The sequence below is a fragment of the Oryctolagus cuniculus genome, chromosome 10 (genome assembly GCF_964237555.1).
Source record: "Oryctolagus cuniculus chromosome 10, mOryCun1.1, whole genome shotgun sequence".
Classification (NCBI taxonomy): Eukaryota; Metazoa; Chordata; class Mammalia; order Lagomorpha; family Leporidae; genus Oryctolagus; species Oryctolagus cuniculus.
This window is the reverse complement of record NC_091441.1, coordinates 15,664,217-15,681,194: the sequence shown is the minus strand read 5'-3', so window position 1 is coordinate 15,681,194 and position 16,978 is coordinate 15,664,217. Positions and strand designations below refer to the sequence as shown.

At 39.0% G+C, this 16,978-nt stretch overlaps 1 protein-coding gene across 1 annotated transcript in view; it reads left to right on the top strand.

Annotated features, from left to right (window-relative positions):
- The window catches only part of PHLPP1 (PH domain and leucine rich repeat protein phosphatase 1), a 229,866-nt gene that overhangs the window by 133,838 nt on the left and 79,050 nt on the right, over window positions 1–16,978 (top strand). The gene's annotated exons all lie outside the window — the stretch shown is intronic.

The window sequence follows — 16,978 nt, the reverse complement described above, 5'->3', positions numbered from 1 at the left end:
GGTCATTTCTTAACTGTTCGTTCCAATATGGACTAAAGCCCTATTAGTGAACTTTTTGAAGTCTTTAACATTAAGAATTTACATTTAACATTGATCTTACACTTTGAATGAATCTTTACTCATACATCTTCTTGTTACATTAAGTAATCTGTCATTTGAAAAATACTGGTTAATTGTATAATATACATATTTCCCTTGTTAATGTATTTCATTATGCAGTTTCAAAAAATCACATTTGTTAATAACTGATCTCATCACAGAAGTCTTTAGGTAATGGGAAGCTGTCAATCTCATTATAGAAACAATTTTTTTGAAATTTTAATTTAGTTGATAGCTTTCAGGCTATGATTGATAACAAATACCATCAATTTTTCTTGAAGAAATCTTCTCACTTCATTTTTGATAAAATTTTTGCCAGATACCCAGGTAAGAATAACAATGGTCAGTTGTTCTTCCAGTAAAAATGGTTTTCAGTGAAAATAGTGACTGGTTCAGCTCATAGTTAAATCATCATGCAAGTGCTTTCCTCAAGATCACCATCACACTTCAGTGTGCACCAGAAGCACTTGACCTACACCCCTGATTTTATTACTCAGAAAATTAAAAAGATAAGTTACTCAAGGGCGGAGATGTAATACAGATAACGTTCTTGCATCATCAAGGACATTCTCAAGTAAAGCTGGTGTTCCAGATTGTTTCAGGGAATGTTTTGCTGTGATTGCCTGGTAGGGAAGGACACAATGACAACTGGTATGGTCTCGTTCTGCAATGGATTGATTATAGGCAGCGGGAAGTCCAGGGTGGATTTTGTGTGTGCAAACGCTGCCTTATTATTGCACCCTGTAGCTAAGGGGACAATGAACATAAATCACAATGGAACTCTTGAACTTAACGTTTTATATGCCCTATATGTTGATATTAATATTTGCTCTGGCATTTCTACAGTAAAGTTAATTTTTTGTTAATAGGTTATATCATTAATCCATTTGAGGTTTGAAATTATTTTGAAATATTTTTTGTGTATTTACAGCAGTGTAAACTTCTGTATTTCTGTTACAGACATTAAGAACTTTCTATCATGCTACAGAATATTGCTGTCTTACAACAGAAATTAGCGTTAGTATTTATCCGAACGGATGTTGTCTTTTTAGATGAGGCCCATGAGGATGTTAAATGCCAAATTCAGGTTCATGGTTAACTTGGAGAGTTGGGGTGTTAGGATTAGGGAATGATTTGAAGAGTATTTCAAATATCTCTAGTGTTTATTTCTTTGAAAGGAAAAAGAAATTGGGCAAATACAACAAAAATCTAGTAATATAAAATTGAAATATAAATAGAATTAAGATGCTTCTTATTACATAGGGGAGTGTCCTGTTCTCAGTGTTTGTGGAATGAGTGAATATCCAGATGAAGAGATATTTGGGGCATGAACAACTAGGATTCAAGTCCTGTGTCCTACCTGTTGGCTCTCAGGGTTACTGGACTGACCCCTGTGTCTTTGGTTCTAAATCTGTATTTTCTCCTCTTCCCTGTCTCTGTACCTCACCCCTGCCCCCAGCCCCTACTGTCATGATAAAAAGACTCCTTAGCTCTCACCTGTATTATCGTAATACCTTGGAAAACTGTTCTGCTGTCATTTTCCCACTGCAGTTCAGCCTCTGTTTTCTTGCCTACTAATTTGTACATTACTTGATTTTGTTCTGTTTTCTTTTTGCCTGCCTTTTTGCAAATGAATATGTGGATCTGTTCCTTAAGCAATGCCATTTTTTTGAAGATTTATTTATTTGACAGAATTACACAGAGAGAGAAGGAGAGGAAGAAAGACAGAGGTCTTCCATCCTCTGGTTCACTCCCCAATTGGCTGCAATGGCCAGAGCTGTGCCAATCTGAAGCCAGAGCCAGGAGCTTCTTCTGGGTCTCCCACACAGGTGCAGGGGCCCAAGGACTTGGGCCATCTTCTACTGCTTTGCCAGGCCATAGCAGAGAGCTGGATAGGAAGTGGAGCATCTGGGACTTGAACCGGTACCCATATAGGATGCTGGCACTGCAGGCGGCGGCTTTACCTGCTACGCCACAGCACCGAGCAGTGCCATTTTTACTTAAGATAAATCCTGTGGTCTTCTGCCTGGGCAGTGTGTGCCAAGACGTGGGGAACTGATGAGGGAAGAGAGCTGGAATCTCAAGGTTTTAACATCATCCTGTTTTCAAAACAGTGTTTTCTGCTGTCCTTGCTGTCTCTATCAGGGACTTTGGTTCACTTTCTTACAGGGAATAAACCACCTCCTGCTGTAAGTGGGGGAAGCATGTGGGTTCTAACTCTTACTTCTGTAATCTTTGAGACCCTTTCTGTAGAAACTTAACAGAAATATAGGAAAGGCACAAATGTGAGTACAACTTGATGGATTTCCACCAGGTGAACACCTCCATGTAACCAGTACCCAGGTTGAGAGAGAGAATATTACCAGTGTCACAGAAGCACTCCCTGCTTCCCTCCTCTTAATATCCCAAAGATAATCACTGTCTTGACTTCTGACATTATATATTAGTTTTGCCTGTTTTTGTAGTCGATAATAAATGGTTCACACACTATGTGCTATGTCCAGATTCTCTTTTAACATTTTTTTTTTTTTTTTTTTTGAAAAGCAAAACAGGGAGTGGACTGTTAGCCTGGTACTTAAAACACTGTGTTCCACACCAGCAGGCCTTGGTTCCATTCCTGGCTCCTGCTCCGGACTGCAGCTTCCTGCCAATGCAGACTCCAGGAGACAGTGTGATGGCTCAGTTGGTTGAGTCCTTGCGACTCACAGGAGAGTCCCGGAGTGTATTCCCTGATCCTGGCTTCAGCTTTTTGCATTTGGGAGCTCTTCCTCTCTGCTCCTCTCTCTGCCTCCCAAAAACAAAAACAAGCATACCAAGTGACGTGCTATCAGCTCGTACTTTATAGTGGGCAGTATAAAGCAATGACTTTGATTTGTTTAGAGTAGAAGATTTTTAAGTTTAACACTGCAATAAAATATTTGTTTCACTCTTTTGTTGCTGTAAGCATAGGGAGTGGTAGGCTTAGGAGACTTGGTGTGAGCCCTGTGGAACTGGTAAAGCTGCTGCTGTTCTCCTTTAGGGAAAAGCCATGCTTTACATCGATTTCTTTTTCACCACACACATAAATGAGGTGTTTGTCTCCCATCCCCATTATCCAAGAAATAATTTATTGCCATATTTTCAAAGTAATAAGTTTTGAAACCCATGTATATTTAGTGCCAAGAATTAAAATTATGAATCCTTAAGAAAGTCATATTTATACATCAAAATCATTAATATACCTTTTAATGTTCATATAATTAGTGATGTTTTTGAGGTATACATTATATTTAATTGCTTGTTTGTATTTGCATGTGAAGAATTTGTGCTAATCTCTAGTGTACGTTTCACAGGGAATCTGTTAGAGAGGTTTCAAATATTTTTATATTTTTACTTTAGTCTCAAGGAATTAATTTTTAGGTGACAGTATTAGGGCAGGTATCCAGGAGGAATCTTTTAAATACAGTACAGTTATAATAGGTAGGAGTTTTGAGACTTTTTTTTCTTAAACACATATCCCCTTAGTTTTTCTTCCTACTGCAAGTTTTCACCTTAAACAAATGAGCTATTTTCACAGAACATTTAAGTTGGTGTTTGCCCCAGCACTCTAAATCTGGAAAGATGGCCTGCTGGTACACATACATGGGTCAGCAGTTTCAGAGGGGAAACATTGTTCTTGGAACTACCACTGTTTGTTTTTCCTTTATTGGCATTGGAGCTCTTCAAATTAGTTTTCAAAATAGGAGAGACAAACATCAGAATAATTTTTGGCGGTTTTAATGGTTTCTTTCCTGATTATATATGTCACTAATAACTACCATGCAGTATTTACATGTCTGCTTTATTTATAGTATTTCTGTTAGCTATATTTACATTTAGATGACCCAGAAAGTCTTAATATGAGATTATTTTTTAAATAGAGAATTCTTTTTTTTTTTTTTTTTGACAGGCAGAGTGGACAGTGAGAGAGAGAGACAGAGAGAAAGGTCTTCCTTTTGCCGTTGGTTCACCCTCCAATGGCTGCCGCGGCCGGCTTCTTCTGGTCTCCCAAGCAGGTGCAGGGCCCAAGCACTTGGGCCATCCTCCACTGCACTCCCAGGCCATAGTGGAGAGCTGGCCTGGAAGGGGGGCAACTGGGACAGAATCCGGCACCCCGACCGGGACTAGAACCTGGTGTGCCGGTGCCGCTAGGTGGAGGATTAGCCTATTGAGCTGCGGTGCTGGCCTAAATAGAGAATGGTTTTTAATAAAATGTCAGTTTCTTTGTGGAGTCAGTGAAGAGGGCAACTTTTTGCTATTTTAAATTCAAGGAATAGAACTTTCCCATCCCAAATCTTAATTTTCCTTAATATGGTAGCAAAGAAGTATGAACTTATTTACACCAAATTATATTGGTGTTGAAACATTCTATCACACTGATAAATTTAACTTTTAACTTTATCAGTTTTTATTATTTATCATCTGAGTATAAGGGACGCAAAACTTTACCTCTGAGATTAGTCTCCAGTTGGGTCTGAGGATTAAACTGACAAGTTAATAAGAGAAAAGCATATAGATGTTTACATGTACGTGAAATGAGCCCATAGGAAAATGAAGACCTGATAAAGTGGCAAGACCTGCGTTAGATGCTGGATTGAACAGAGACAGTGGTGGAAATGAAAAGTAACTAAAATATTTGGGGAAAGCAAACGAAGGTGATTTTTTTTATTTGAGTAGTGGGTAGGAAAAGAGAGAGAAAGGCCCCTATCCAATGGTTCCCCACAACAGCTGGGGTGGGGCAAGGCTGATGCCAGGATTTGGGAGCTCATTCCAGGTTTTTCACATGGATAGCAGGAACACAACTACTTAAGCCATCACCTCTGCCTTCTAAGACCTTTATTAACAGAAAGCTGGAGTCAGGAGCTGGAGCCGGAGCCATCAGTCAAATCCAGATGTATAATGAGGGCCTCCTAGTAACCGGCATCTTAAGCACTAGGACAATGACTTATTTTAACAAGGTCTGTTTATATAATATTCTCCCAGCTTTGGTTCCATATCTCTGGTGATGATGACTGTTTCTTTCCTCCTGGTATAAGCAGGACATCGTTCACATGGTAGTTTTCTCTCTTGTTTTCAGGAAGAAAGGGAAATCAGAGCACTCTTCTTTCACCTATTTTTCAAATGTCTTTAGCTCAAAATAATCCTGTGCCAAAGTGCAATATTTTAGCGTGACATTCTCCCATCATTCATAACAGATGCTATATCAGAGAACTTTTTTATGGGGATGTCCTGTAATGTTGCGAAAGAGAAATATAGAGACAAACTCAAAAGCAAAATTTGGTACTAATAATTTGTGTGTGCACGTTTCTGGTAGATTTGCTCTTAGTACTTAGTACATGTTTCACTTATTGAACATTTGATTTTGATGCTTAATGGATATCACTTCTCTCCACTTGGACACACTCATTTGCGGGTAAGTTGGTAAAGAGAAACAAAGGTCACACAGCTAGAGGGTTCCAGCTGGTTCTAGGAATGGAATTAACTTTTATACAGAGAATATTAATTTTAATTTCAGTGGAAGTTTGTATTTTAAATGACATAAATTATGTATATCTGTAAAATTATTAACAGGATATTTATAGAAGAAAAAAAAGAAAAGATGTGCCATGGCTGATTTTCTACCTTGTACATTGAATTTTGTTGTTATTGTTTTGTTACTAATGTCCCCTCAGAATTTCACATTTTCTGCAATAGTTTAAGGAGAGCCCATTTTGTAGTAAGAATAGGTAAATTGTGTTAGCTTTTTATTTTTTAATGTCTATATTTTTGTTTTTGTCTACTTGAAAGAGTTTAGGAGCAGGGAAGTCGTCTTTTTACCTGTTGGTTAAATCCCCAAAATGCTAGCAACAGCTAGGGCTGAGCCAGGCTAAATCAGGAACTTGGAGCTCCATTTGGGTCTCTCGGATGAGTAGCAGGAACCCAAGGACTTGAGACATCATCTACTGCCTGCCAGGATGCATTAGCAGGGAGCTGGGTCCGAAGCGAGGCAGCTGGGACTGGAACCCCACTTAGATAGAAGATGCAGGCATCCCAAGCCTCAGCTTAACCCACTGTGCCACAACACCTGCACCTGCCTTTAGTTTTAAACATTTGAGATTGCATTTAATTTTTGCTGTAATGATTTATAATACAGATACTGTAAGGAAAAAGTTGTTTTCAGGCTGTCACCTTTTATGTTTACCTTGTTTCCTCTGCTTGGCTTTGAATTCTTAGAGGGCAGCAATCAGGTCTCCCTCCAAAGTCATGGCTGTCACTAGGTGTACCGTTAAATACTCACTACTTAAACGGGTGAATATGAGTAAATGGTGGGGGCATTGTCTTTTCATTTAGTTACCTGTTAAAGTATGCCTCAGTTCTTTGTAAGTGGTATTTGTAGCAACTTGTGGAAGGAAGTGAGGCTGATCATCTATCATATTGTTTCTCTTCCATTGAAAATGTGTTGTGCACAGGGAGATAATTCAGAAAAAAGTACATGAAGAAAGACTTGTTAGGAAAGGATTTGTAAGGAGAAGTTGGATTTAAAATGGAGAGCAGGAGACAGCACTGCCTTCCAGGAATGTGCCTTACCTTTTACCCTTCCCACCTGGACAGGCAGCCTGAGTTCTACTTGCCCAATAAAGCTTATTTGTAAGGGCTACTTTTTCTGGAATCTTTTAGTTATTTCCCAATTCAGTGTGACCTTTTCCTCTTCTGAATTGTTAGCTTTCTTTATACTTATTGCATTTATCAGTTATCATTTTTACAATAAATATCTGAAAACTTTTGAAATTGCCATTTATTTATAGATTCCCTGGGGGAAAGAATGGAACTTCCGTTTATTTGTATTCTCTTCCAGTGCTCCTTTCCAGTACTTATCCCAGGGAGGGTGAGTTTGTGTGTGTGTGTAGCAAGCTCTTTTAAAAATATTTATTAAATTGAATTATTGGTTTTTCTACTATTAAGGATAACTAAAAGAATGTGATCATAAAACTGAGAAGAAGCGTCCAAAAACGCTCTGATCAGATGCTCAAAGTGACTGCTTTAAGAATGATTGCAGATCAGTCGCATTACCTTTTATGGCACCAAGAGATCAATTTCAAGGAAGTTAGGAGTGTGTGTGTTTTGGAGACTATGGTATAAATGAGTGTGGCATCATCTGAAATAAGGTGAAGATTACTGTTGAGCTGGGGAGTGAGTGAGTTGAAGACTTGGAGGAAAGATGTGATTTGAGCTCTGGTTAGCTGTGAGATTTATTTCAGCTGAGAAGGATAGGAGAGGTGGAGAAGCAGACTTTCTCATGGAAGCACAGAGGGAAAGATGGAGTAGGGTGTGGGTGTAACAGAATGGAAGTTATGGAGGAATGAGAAACTCATCATTATGCCTGGCATTTTTCAAGTACTCTTCTTAGAAAACTCAAATTTTTTCATATTTTGTTCTTTTGGGGATCTTAGCATTCCAGAGGTACAGAATTACTCTTGTTAATTATTTATTCTTATCAAAGTTCACGTTTTCAGGTTTTTATCAAAGCAGATATTTTAGTTTTTGTTTTAACTCCTTTAGTAGAAATAGTGATAATTCTTTAATGTGGTGGAATCAGGAGTGGCATGCAAAAGTATTTTGCAGCTCATTCTCCATACTTAGACTGCAGTACTTAGAATAGTATCAGCTTCTTTTAAGATGCTCTGCTTTATGAGTATTAGAAAAATTAAAAACAAATGGATTGCTAAATATTGAAGAAAGGATATAGCTAATACAAAAGAAAAAACACTTAATACAAGTGCTGCTTAGGGATAGAGATAATCTTGGGAAGGAATTTCCACTACTGGGATTTGGTGAGGTTTGCCAAATGTTTAAGGAATTTCATAGAATGTATGGAATGTCCTTTTTTTTTTTTTTCCCAGTTAACTATTCTCGCTGGTAATTGCAGTGCTGGGAGTTCCTTTCTCATAGAGCTGTGCCTTCAGATGGAATTTGGATCCTCTTGGGAAGCTTCCCATTTCATAAGATTCCCATTTTCCTTCTGTGAGCATTTGATCAAAGGTTGCTGGAGGCTCTCTGGCTATATGTGGGCCCTTTGGCTTATGGTGCCCACCTCATTTCCACAATTATAGCCCATTTTCTTCTTCCCTCATATGGCACATTTTGAAGAGAAGCTCAGAGAGAAACACAAGATTTATTTATCAGCTAGGCTATTAAATTGCATTTTGCCCTGTTGACCTCAGAATCATTGAAGATGTTCTTTAACTTTTCTCCCTCTTAAATAAAAGGACCAGGCTGTCTCTATAAGGGTGGTTTGATTCTAATTTGACTGTTCTATCTGCCCAGCTCTATCCTTCTGTGGTTTTAGTTGAGCTCTTTGCTGTATTCTCTAAGCTTTAACCTGACTGCAAGAGTTTGGTCCTAAATCATCTTTCATATACTTGCTATTCTGAATAGTAACCAACTTTTTACCCTGCAGAAAGTTGACACGACCAGTGATAAGCATGAAGTAAGAGGGCTGAAGATGTTTATTTTGTGGTTGTCAGTGGTGAAGTGTTCTCATAACTCAGGACTTAAGAGCATGATTACCGTCATGATTGATGACTTCTGAAATCACTCTTTAGTTGCCAGTGTGAGAACCGCTCCTGGAGGCAAGTTTCTCCTTTGCTCTCTTCTCTGCCTCTTATCAAACACACACCCCTGCTCGTGGAGTGCATTCAGACAACATGAACACATAACCTGTGTAAATTAAAGACTCAGGAGAGTTTCTCTTATTCCTGAGTGACTGTACTCCTTCATAATGGAGCTTACAATGGGAGGAGTTAGTATTGTTTCATTTCCCAGGGGTGGATGAAGATGATGACACGAAAATTGGCCGGATCATTGATAGTGGCCTTGGCTAAAAGTGAGGCACACCCATCCCTCCCTGATGATGTTTTTAGGCTTAGTAATTAGGAAGAAAACCTTAGGAAAAGCTGACTTTCTAAATAGTTTTTGTTTTCCTAATGTTAAACTTCCTGTCAGAATGCATATTCTAACTCCTTACTTGTGTGTGTGTGTGTGTGTGTGTGTAGGGGAAGGGGAACAAGGAGCAGGGAGATGTTATCTGACTTGTGATACACAGATCTGTGCCTCCTAGGATAGATTATTTGGTTCGGAGTTTTCTACAGATAAATAAATACTTACGTCTTCCTCTCCAGATGCTCTATGATGGGTTCTCTTTAAGTATCCTTCTCAACTTCAGGGGTTCTTTCTTCTTAATAGTCTGCTCTGCTTAATGTTTCCCAAGTATACCTGTAGTTTTTGCCCCACACATCCAAAATGATTCACGGAACGCCTGCAGCACACTCACCGCATGTGTTTTCTGGAAGCATAGAGACCTCTTTTTCATTCCAGACCTTCAGAATCAGAAGTTAAGTGATGGGCCCAGGAAGCTGCATTTAAGTGTTCTCTCTTCAGGTCCCCATCTACCTACTGAAATCTTGTTCATATTCCTTCAATAAAAGTGAGTTTTCTCTGCTATAAGCACTCATGGTTTTTGGGTTTTTTTCCCAGTTAAGTTTTTATCTTCTTTATATTACAACAGCTTTGTTCTCAGACCTTTGCCAGTTTGTGAAGTGTGAAAATTATGTTTAATTCACATTTGTATGCTCCAAATACCTTCATGCATAGTAAGCACTTAGCAAATGTTCAGCGAATGAATGGTTCAGTCATAACATCATCAGACTTTAGCATACCTGACCTGGGTGTTTCATTTTTATGTTTGCGAGTTTTCTGTTTTTGTTTTCTATTCATGGTGTGGAGCTTAGGCTACTCGTGTCTAAGCATGTTTTTATGACAGTTACTTTTTGGCTTTTGCTTATGCTCACTTTCTCATTCCTTAAGTAATCCGATATCCTTAACATAGATGCAATCTGGTTTTCATTTTTATATGTCCTCTTATGACACACTAGGCTTTTATCCAAGTGTATTGTTTGAATATTTTCTCCTTTGCTTTGGTAAGAGGAGTAAAAATTGTGATCCATTTTCTACCTTTAACAGAAATCTTCTTACATTCTTCTTTGTCCTGCTAATAAAATAATATTGAATAATATAGGCAATTAAGTTGACTATGGCCAGATCTGTTAGTAAGAACATGAAAAAATGAAGTCATGGATATATTAAGAAACCATCTCATAAGAGAAATATGTATAAATGTAATATACTTATTGTTTATATTGATTCTTATGTTGCCAATTTATAAAGATAATAAAAAATGATAAATTTATGCTGCTTCTGACCTACTGTTTTCAGGAATTTTGTTAGTGTACAGTTACTGTAGATCTAGTGACTGCTGTTTCCATATAATTACTGTCTTATGACTTGGAGTGGTTTTCTTTTTTTTCTTTAAAATATATGGAGGCCCAGGCCTTTTCTGTTGACCTCTGAAAGTGGGATTGGGAGAGCAGTCTATGAGATTGGGTTCTTTTTTTCTTTTTCTTTTTTAATTTATTTTATTTATTTGAAAAACAAGTTCCAGAAAGAGAGAGAGAGAGAGAGAGAGAAAGTTGTCTCCCATCCACTGCTTCACTTCCCAAATGGCCGCATTGGCTGGGGCTGGGTCAGGCCAAAGCCAGGATACAGGAGCTCCCTCCAGGCCTTCCATGTCGGTGCAGGGGCCAGTCACCTGGGCAATCCTTTGCTGCCCTTCCAGCAGGGAGCTGGATTGGAAGTAAAGCAGCCGGGACGAACCAGCTACACCACAACGCCAAGCACTGCTTTTCTATATTATTGTACTTACTGGATTCATGGGAGCCTGCCTTGCACCACGCACACACAACCCCCATCCTGTGGACAGGAGCTGTATCTTTGTTATTGTATCCATACAAGTAACCCAGCCTAAGGTCTGGCACAAAGTAAATAACCAGAAAGTGCCCCTTGTTCGAATTACTTTAAAGGAAACATTTCAGTAAAGGTTTCTCTCTTTAGGAAGTGCTTTAATTTGTCTTTACAATGTTATTGCCAACACCAAGTGTTCTCTGTTTCTTTATTATTTTGGATAGGTATTGCTGTGAGTTTTAGCTTTGGAATGCTTGTTCGGATTTTTTAATGTCTGCAGCAATTCTTTTACCTAAGCAAAATATGCTTGTACTTATTTTTATTTTCTAGTCATCTGGGAAGGTGATATGGTTCTTGTGCTTGTAACAAGAGTCATTTATGGTGGTTAGTACTCCAGTAGGGTGGTTTCTGTTTATTTTGGCTCAAGTGTTGAGAAGCTGGTCACGTGTCACATTAGCATCCATCTGCTGCCAAAACTCGCGGAAGATGCTTAGGGGTGGGACCGAGTCTGGTGGACTGCTTGGCCCTTGGAACACAAGGGCATACATAAGTTCATGTAGATTCATTTCACAAGTCAGAAAGGGATGACAGGAAGAGCACTGCACCCAGAAACTGAGAAGAGAGGCGAGTTCACGCACAGGGCAGTGGAGCTGGGTGTGTGGAGAGCCCTGTGAGAGCCAAGAGGAATTGAGTCACTCTGTGCACATATTGTACGTTAGGCTCAGGGAGTCAGATGTTTCTCAGGCCAGTGCAGCCACAGACAAATTCAAGAGTAACGTGGGACAGAAGATAATCTTTTCTTTCCTTCTGCATGCAGGAGAGAGAACTTTCTTTCTTTCTTTCTTTCTTTTTTTTTTTTTTTTTTTGACAGGCTGAGTGGACAGTGAGAGAGAGAGACAGAGAGAAAGGTCTTCCTTTTGCCGTTGGTTCACCCTCCAATGGCCACCGCGGCCAGTGCGCTGTGGCCGGCGCACTGCACTGATCCGATGGCAGGAGCCAGGTACTTCTCCTGGTCTCCCATGGGGTGCAGGGCCCAAGCACCTGGGCCATCCTCCACTGCACTCCCTGGCCAAAGCAGAGAGCTGGCCTGGAAGAGGGGCAACCGGGACAGAATCTGGCGCCCCGTCCGGGACTAGAACCCGGTGTGCTGGCGCCGCTAGGCGGAGGATTAGCCTGTTGAGCCGCGGCGCCGGCCAAGAGAGAACTACTTTCACCAATTACTCTGCTTCCTTAGTAACCATTGTGGTTATGCAGATTGGCCTGTATCATACTTGGATGGGAGTAAACATAATGGCTGTAGGATTAAGTTCACAAGCCAATAAAGCACCACACTGAAGGAATAAGATTTGAGGAGTCTGTGGAAGATAAGTCAGAAAATTGCTGACTGATGGACATCTCCCATCCGTTCCTTTACTTGACTGTTGTTTCTTATGTGTACTCAAAACACTTTGTAAGAAGTATTTGAACCCCTTCCCTAGATTGATCATTTTAAAAGAGAAAAGCTAATAGTCTTACCTTACTGAAGCACTTTGCTGATTCAAAAACCACAAGGTGGGCTCTTGAAGAAAACCAGCATACACTTGGTTTTATAAATTCTCTTGGAAAAAAGAAACCAAAGCTAAATGTAACTTGTATTACCCAGGTTTTTCTCTTTGTTTGTCTTACTTGAACAGCACTAAACTTTCTCTTTTTGTTCTCCCTTCCCCAAATGTATAAAATTTATTTAAATTGAAATGGAAAAGGATTATTTATTAAATAGTCAGTGGTGACATAATTAGAAAGAAAAGAGAAGTAATTTACATGTAAAAATAATGTCAGGTGGCATTGTTTGAAATGTTAACAATGAAATATATACACATTAGAAGGAAATAGAAGACTTTGGGCTAGAGAAGAGCTTTTCAAGCCAGGTAAACAACATGGACCCCATAAAGAAAAATATTGCCTAGTTTGAGCAAATAAAAATTAAAAATTACTGTGTGACAAATGTCACCATTAACCCAGTGAGAAAAACTAAACAGTATGCCGGGAGGACATATTCAGGTAAGTGGGAAATGAGCATCCCAGTGGGAAACTGCACAGAATATGAATTTATATTTCACAAAAAGGATCATCTTCATTGGTCAGCTGAAGTGGCCTGTCAGAGTAAGAATAGTGACAACAATATAAGGAAAGGGACCCTGTCCCCATGACCGATAGGAAGTTAACAAATATCTGCAGTCTTCTTTGTAATATTGTCGTACATAGGAAAATTTTAATTATACATATTCTTGGGCCCATTGGTAATACTTTTAGAAATAAAGATTCAGAGTCTCTTATGCAAAATTCTTGAGGCCATTGTGTTTCAGGTTTCAGAGATTTCAGATTACATAAACGTAATACAGTACATGCATTAACAACTCCAGGGAACACCAGGAGCAAACACATTCATGTTTCTAGAGGGAACAAATGAATATTCACATCACCTCAGGTCAGTGTTGCCTTGACATGAGTCAATGAGAGAGCTTTCAATTCCCAGAGCCTTTTGGATTTCAGAATTAATGAATACTGTAAATATTGCTAAATAATTGTGTGATACACAAATATATGTGTGACCAGAATATTTCTTTTGGAATTTGAACAGCAAAAAACCTGGAAGTATGCCTAATTTCAGTGAGTATAGGAATGGAATATATTGTGGTATGTTTGTATGGTGTGTTACATAGCTGTCAGATTGAGTTGGACTTCTATGTACTGACTCAAAAAGATGGCTTGTACTAGATGAGAAAACAAGTTGTAGGCAAAAGGTGTGAGGTATAATTCCACTCAAAAAATAGGGAGAAGGGCATCTCTTATTTATGCATTTGTGTGTTTTGTAAAGAAGAAATGCTTATACTGGTTATCTCAGTTGACACTGGAAGGAAGCAGGAGAGACTGTTAACTTTTCCTTTAATTAAATGAAAGCAGTCTTTTCTCAAAAACAAATACAGTGAGTCCTGGAGAGCACTTAGGACCTGGAGACTCTACCATGGTAGAGCTCCGCTGAGCCGTTAGGGATCCTGAGTTTCATTGTTAGTGCAAAGCAGGACTCACCCCCAGCTGGGCATACAACACCAGCCTTACAACAGGACCTTCATTAGTTAATGATGAAGTGTGATAATTTCCAAAGTGTGTTAGCATGTTCCCCCACAGGGAAGAAACAAGTTAAACAGGGCTGTCACTATGAAACGGAAATCTATCCACCTCAGGAATCTTTCTATAATTGAGCCGCTTGTGGTGAATAATAATTCAGAGCAATGGTGATTTTTCTGTGATGGACTCATCGAGTAAAACAAGAATGGTTTCCTCTTTCTGAGTGTCACTTGTGATATTCATTTAAAAAAATTGTTTGAGATGCAGGGAGATAGAACTCTGATCTGTTGTTTCAGTCTACAGATCCTGTAACAGTAGAGGCTGGGCCGGGTCAGACAGAAGTCAGGAACTAGGAACTCAATCCAGGTCTCCCAGTGTGGGTGGCAGGAACCCAAATACTTGAGCCATTATGTGCTGCCTCCTGGAGTGTGACACTTATTTTTTTTTTCTTTATTTTTGCACACATTCAGAATATGTTTAAAAATAGAGCTATTTCCATCATAGTTTTTCCAGACAAGTTTTTCCAAGTGTATCATGTATATTCTTAGTTCTTGGAAAGAAAATTACTAATGGTTTAGATATATTAAAGATAATTAGTTTTTTTCCAGATAGTCATTGTGCTTTTTATTTGGTTTTATTTCCTATATTTATTACAGTATATATAGCCACTCCCTGTTTCACATGCAAAAAGACTTTTGTGCTTTACTTTTTGAGTATGGAAGATTGAATGAGAAAATGCTAAGGAGGAGAAATGATTAAATATGTCTTATGATCATGACAAAGCAAGCCCCAAAGGTGGAAATCTAGGGTTGGCCCTACCAGTGCACATTTGTTTACTTCTCCCTACTTTGATATTGTAGAACATTAGTCCCCCCCCCACACACACCATGGATAAAAATGGCTCCACCCTCTTTTCTACAGGATACTTGGAAGGCCAGAATGGAATAAACTTGAACTGTGTGGTTGATCTACCAAATAAAGATTGGGAAGTTGGAGGCATGAATTTGATGCATTTTAACTTTTATGATTAAGGAATTCAGCACTCCCCCCCCCCCTTTTTTTTTTTTTTTTTGACAGGCAGAGTGGACAGTGAGAGAGAGACAGAGAGAAAGGTCTTCCTTTGCCGTTGGTTCACCCTCCAATGGCCGCCGCAGCCGGCGCACTGCAACCGGCTCACCGCGCTGATCCGATGGCAGGAGCCAGGAGCCAGGTGCTTTTCCTGGTCTCCCATGGGGTGCAGGGCCCAAGCACCTGGGCCATCCTCCACTGTACTCCCTGGCCACAGCAGAGAGCTGGTCTGGAAGAGGGGCAACCGGGACAGAATCCGGCGCCCCAACTGGGACTAGAACCTGGTGTGCCGGCGCCGCTAGGCGGAGGATTAGCCTAGTGAGCCGCGGCGCCGGCTCACTCTTCCCTTTTTGTAGCTAAATAATTTGTGTAATTGAGTAGCTTGGAAAATTATACCTCAAAGGTTAGTAACTGAGGAGAAAATCCATTGAAATAACACATGGTTTACTGTTGTTTAGATTAAAAGGGAAGCTAGACAAATAGAGGGACAAAGCTTAAAGATTGTTGTGCTCCCTCAGTGGCTCTTTGAAGGTGTGAGCTATTCTTGCTTTGCTGTTAATTAGTTTTGGCTGTGTTGGAAAAAGGGCAGAAAAGGTAAGAACACTGATAGTTTTGCACCCTTTGATAGATCAGCACATTGTTTGTCTAGATACAGTGTTGCTGTAACTATACCTTTGTTTTATGAAGTAGGAGATGCAAATTAAAGGAATGTCATTAACTTGGCAGAGGGATGTTGACTGCATTCTACCATTTTTACCTGTTCCTAATTTTGGTCTCTTACCTCAAGGCCATCCTTGGCAAACAATCATGCACTTTGTTATAAGAATTTAGGACACCTAGTTTGTCTTAAATTTGGAAGGGACCTCAAGGTTTTTTGTAACACACTAAATTAGAGTTGTTTTTCTTTGTGGATTACCAAGTATATTTAGTTGGTTGTACTTTTCTGTGACAGTATTAAAAAAAAAAGTGTGTCTTGATGCTTTGGGTAGGTCAGACCTGAGTCATTAATTCCCACAATGCCCATTGCCATTTGCTGTGTCTAACACTTTAATACTGTATCCTTTGACTTCATTTTGATGATTAACACTGCTGTTTATTAGGCTATGCATAAATGTTAACTCGATTTCTGAAATCAGTCTTTTCAGGTTGTTGAGTGGTTTGGCTCAGTTGGTTTGAACGTGAGAGCTGTTATCCTCCATTGGTCATCTTGCCCTCGATAGAGAAACATGAGGGTGAAAGATAGTGCTTGCCATTTAACTTAAGAAATAAATAATCTTCACTTTTGCAGAGGAAAATATTTCACTTAAGTAATAGTTTGGAACATTATGCCTCAAAGTTTAGTAACTAGAGAGAAAATCATTTAAAATTAAAGGTAGTGATACATAGTGTACTGTTATCTAAATTAAAATGGAAGCTAGATAAACACAGGAACAAAACTAATGATTGCTATTCCAAGGCCATTCATTGACCGTTAGTTGAGGATTGAGTGATAGATGTCAGTGTATCTGAAATTCTTTAATAAGATCCAGTAGACGAAGAGCATAGATGAAAGTAGTGGTGATGTTGAAAGACAGTATATTCAAGGTTGTATACAGCAGAAGATTTTCTCAGCTTTTTGTTGTTCATTTGTTTCTAGCTTGGGAAATGCAAATGACTTGGTTTTTGATAACTCATGAGAAATAAGGTTGACATATTTACTGTCTTCTCTTTGTCTCTACCTCTGTCTTTATAATTCTTTCAGGAATAGAAATAAATCCTAAAAAAAAATAAAAATAATTATTTTTTTTAGTAACCTTGAATTCTGTCATGCTCTCATTATCATTTTATCTGTATTGAACAGGTTTGAGGAAATTTTGTATCCAGAGCAAATACAGTGATAGAACTGAATGATCTAGAATGATAGAACTGA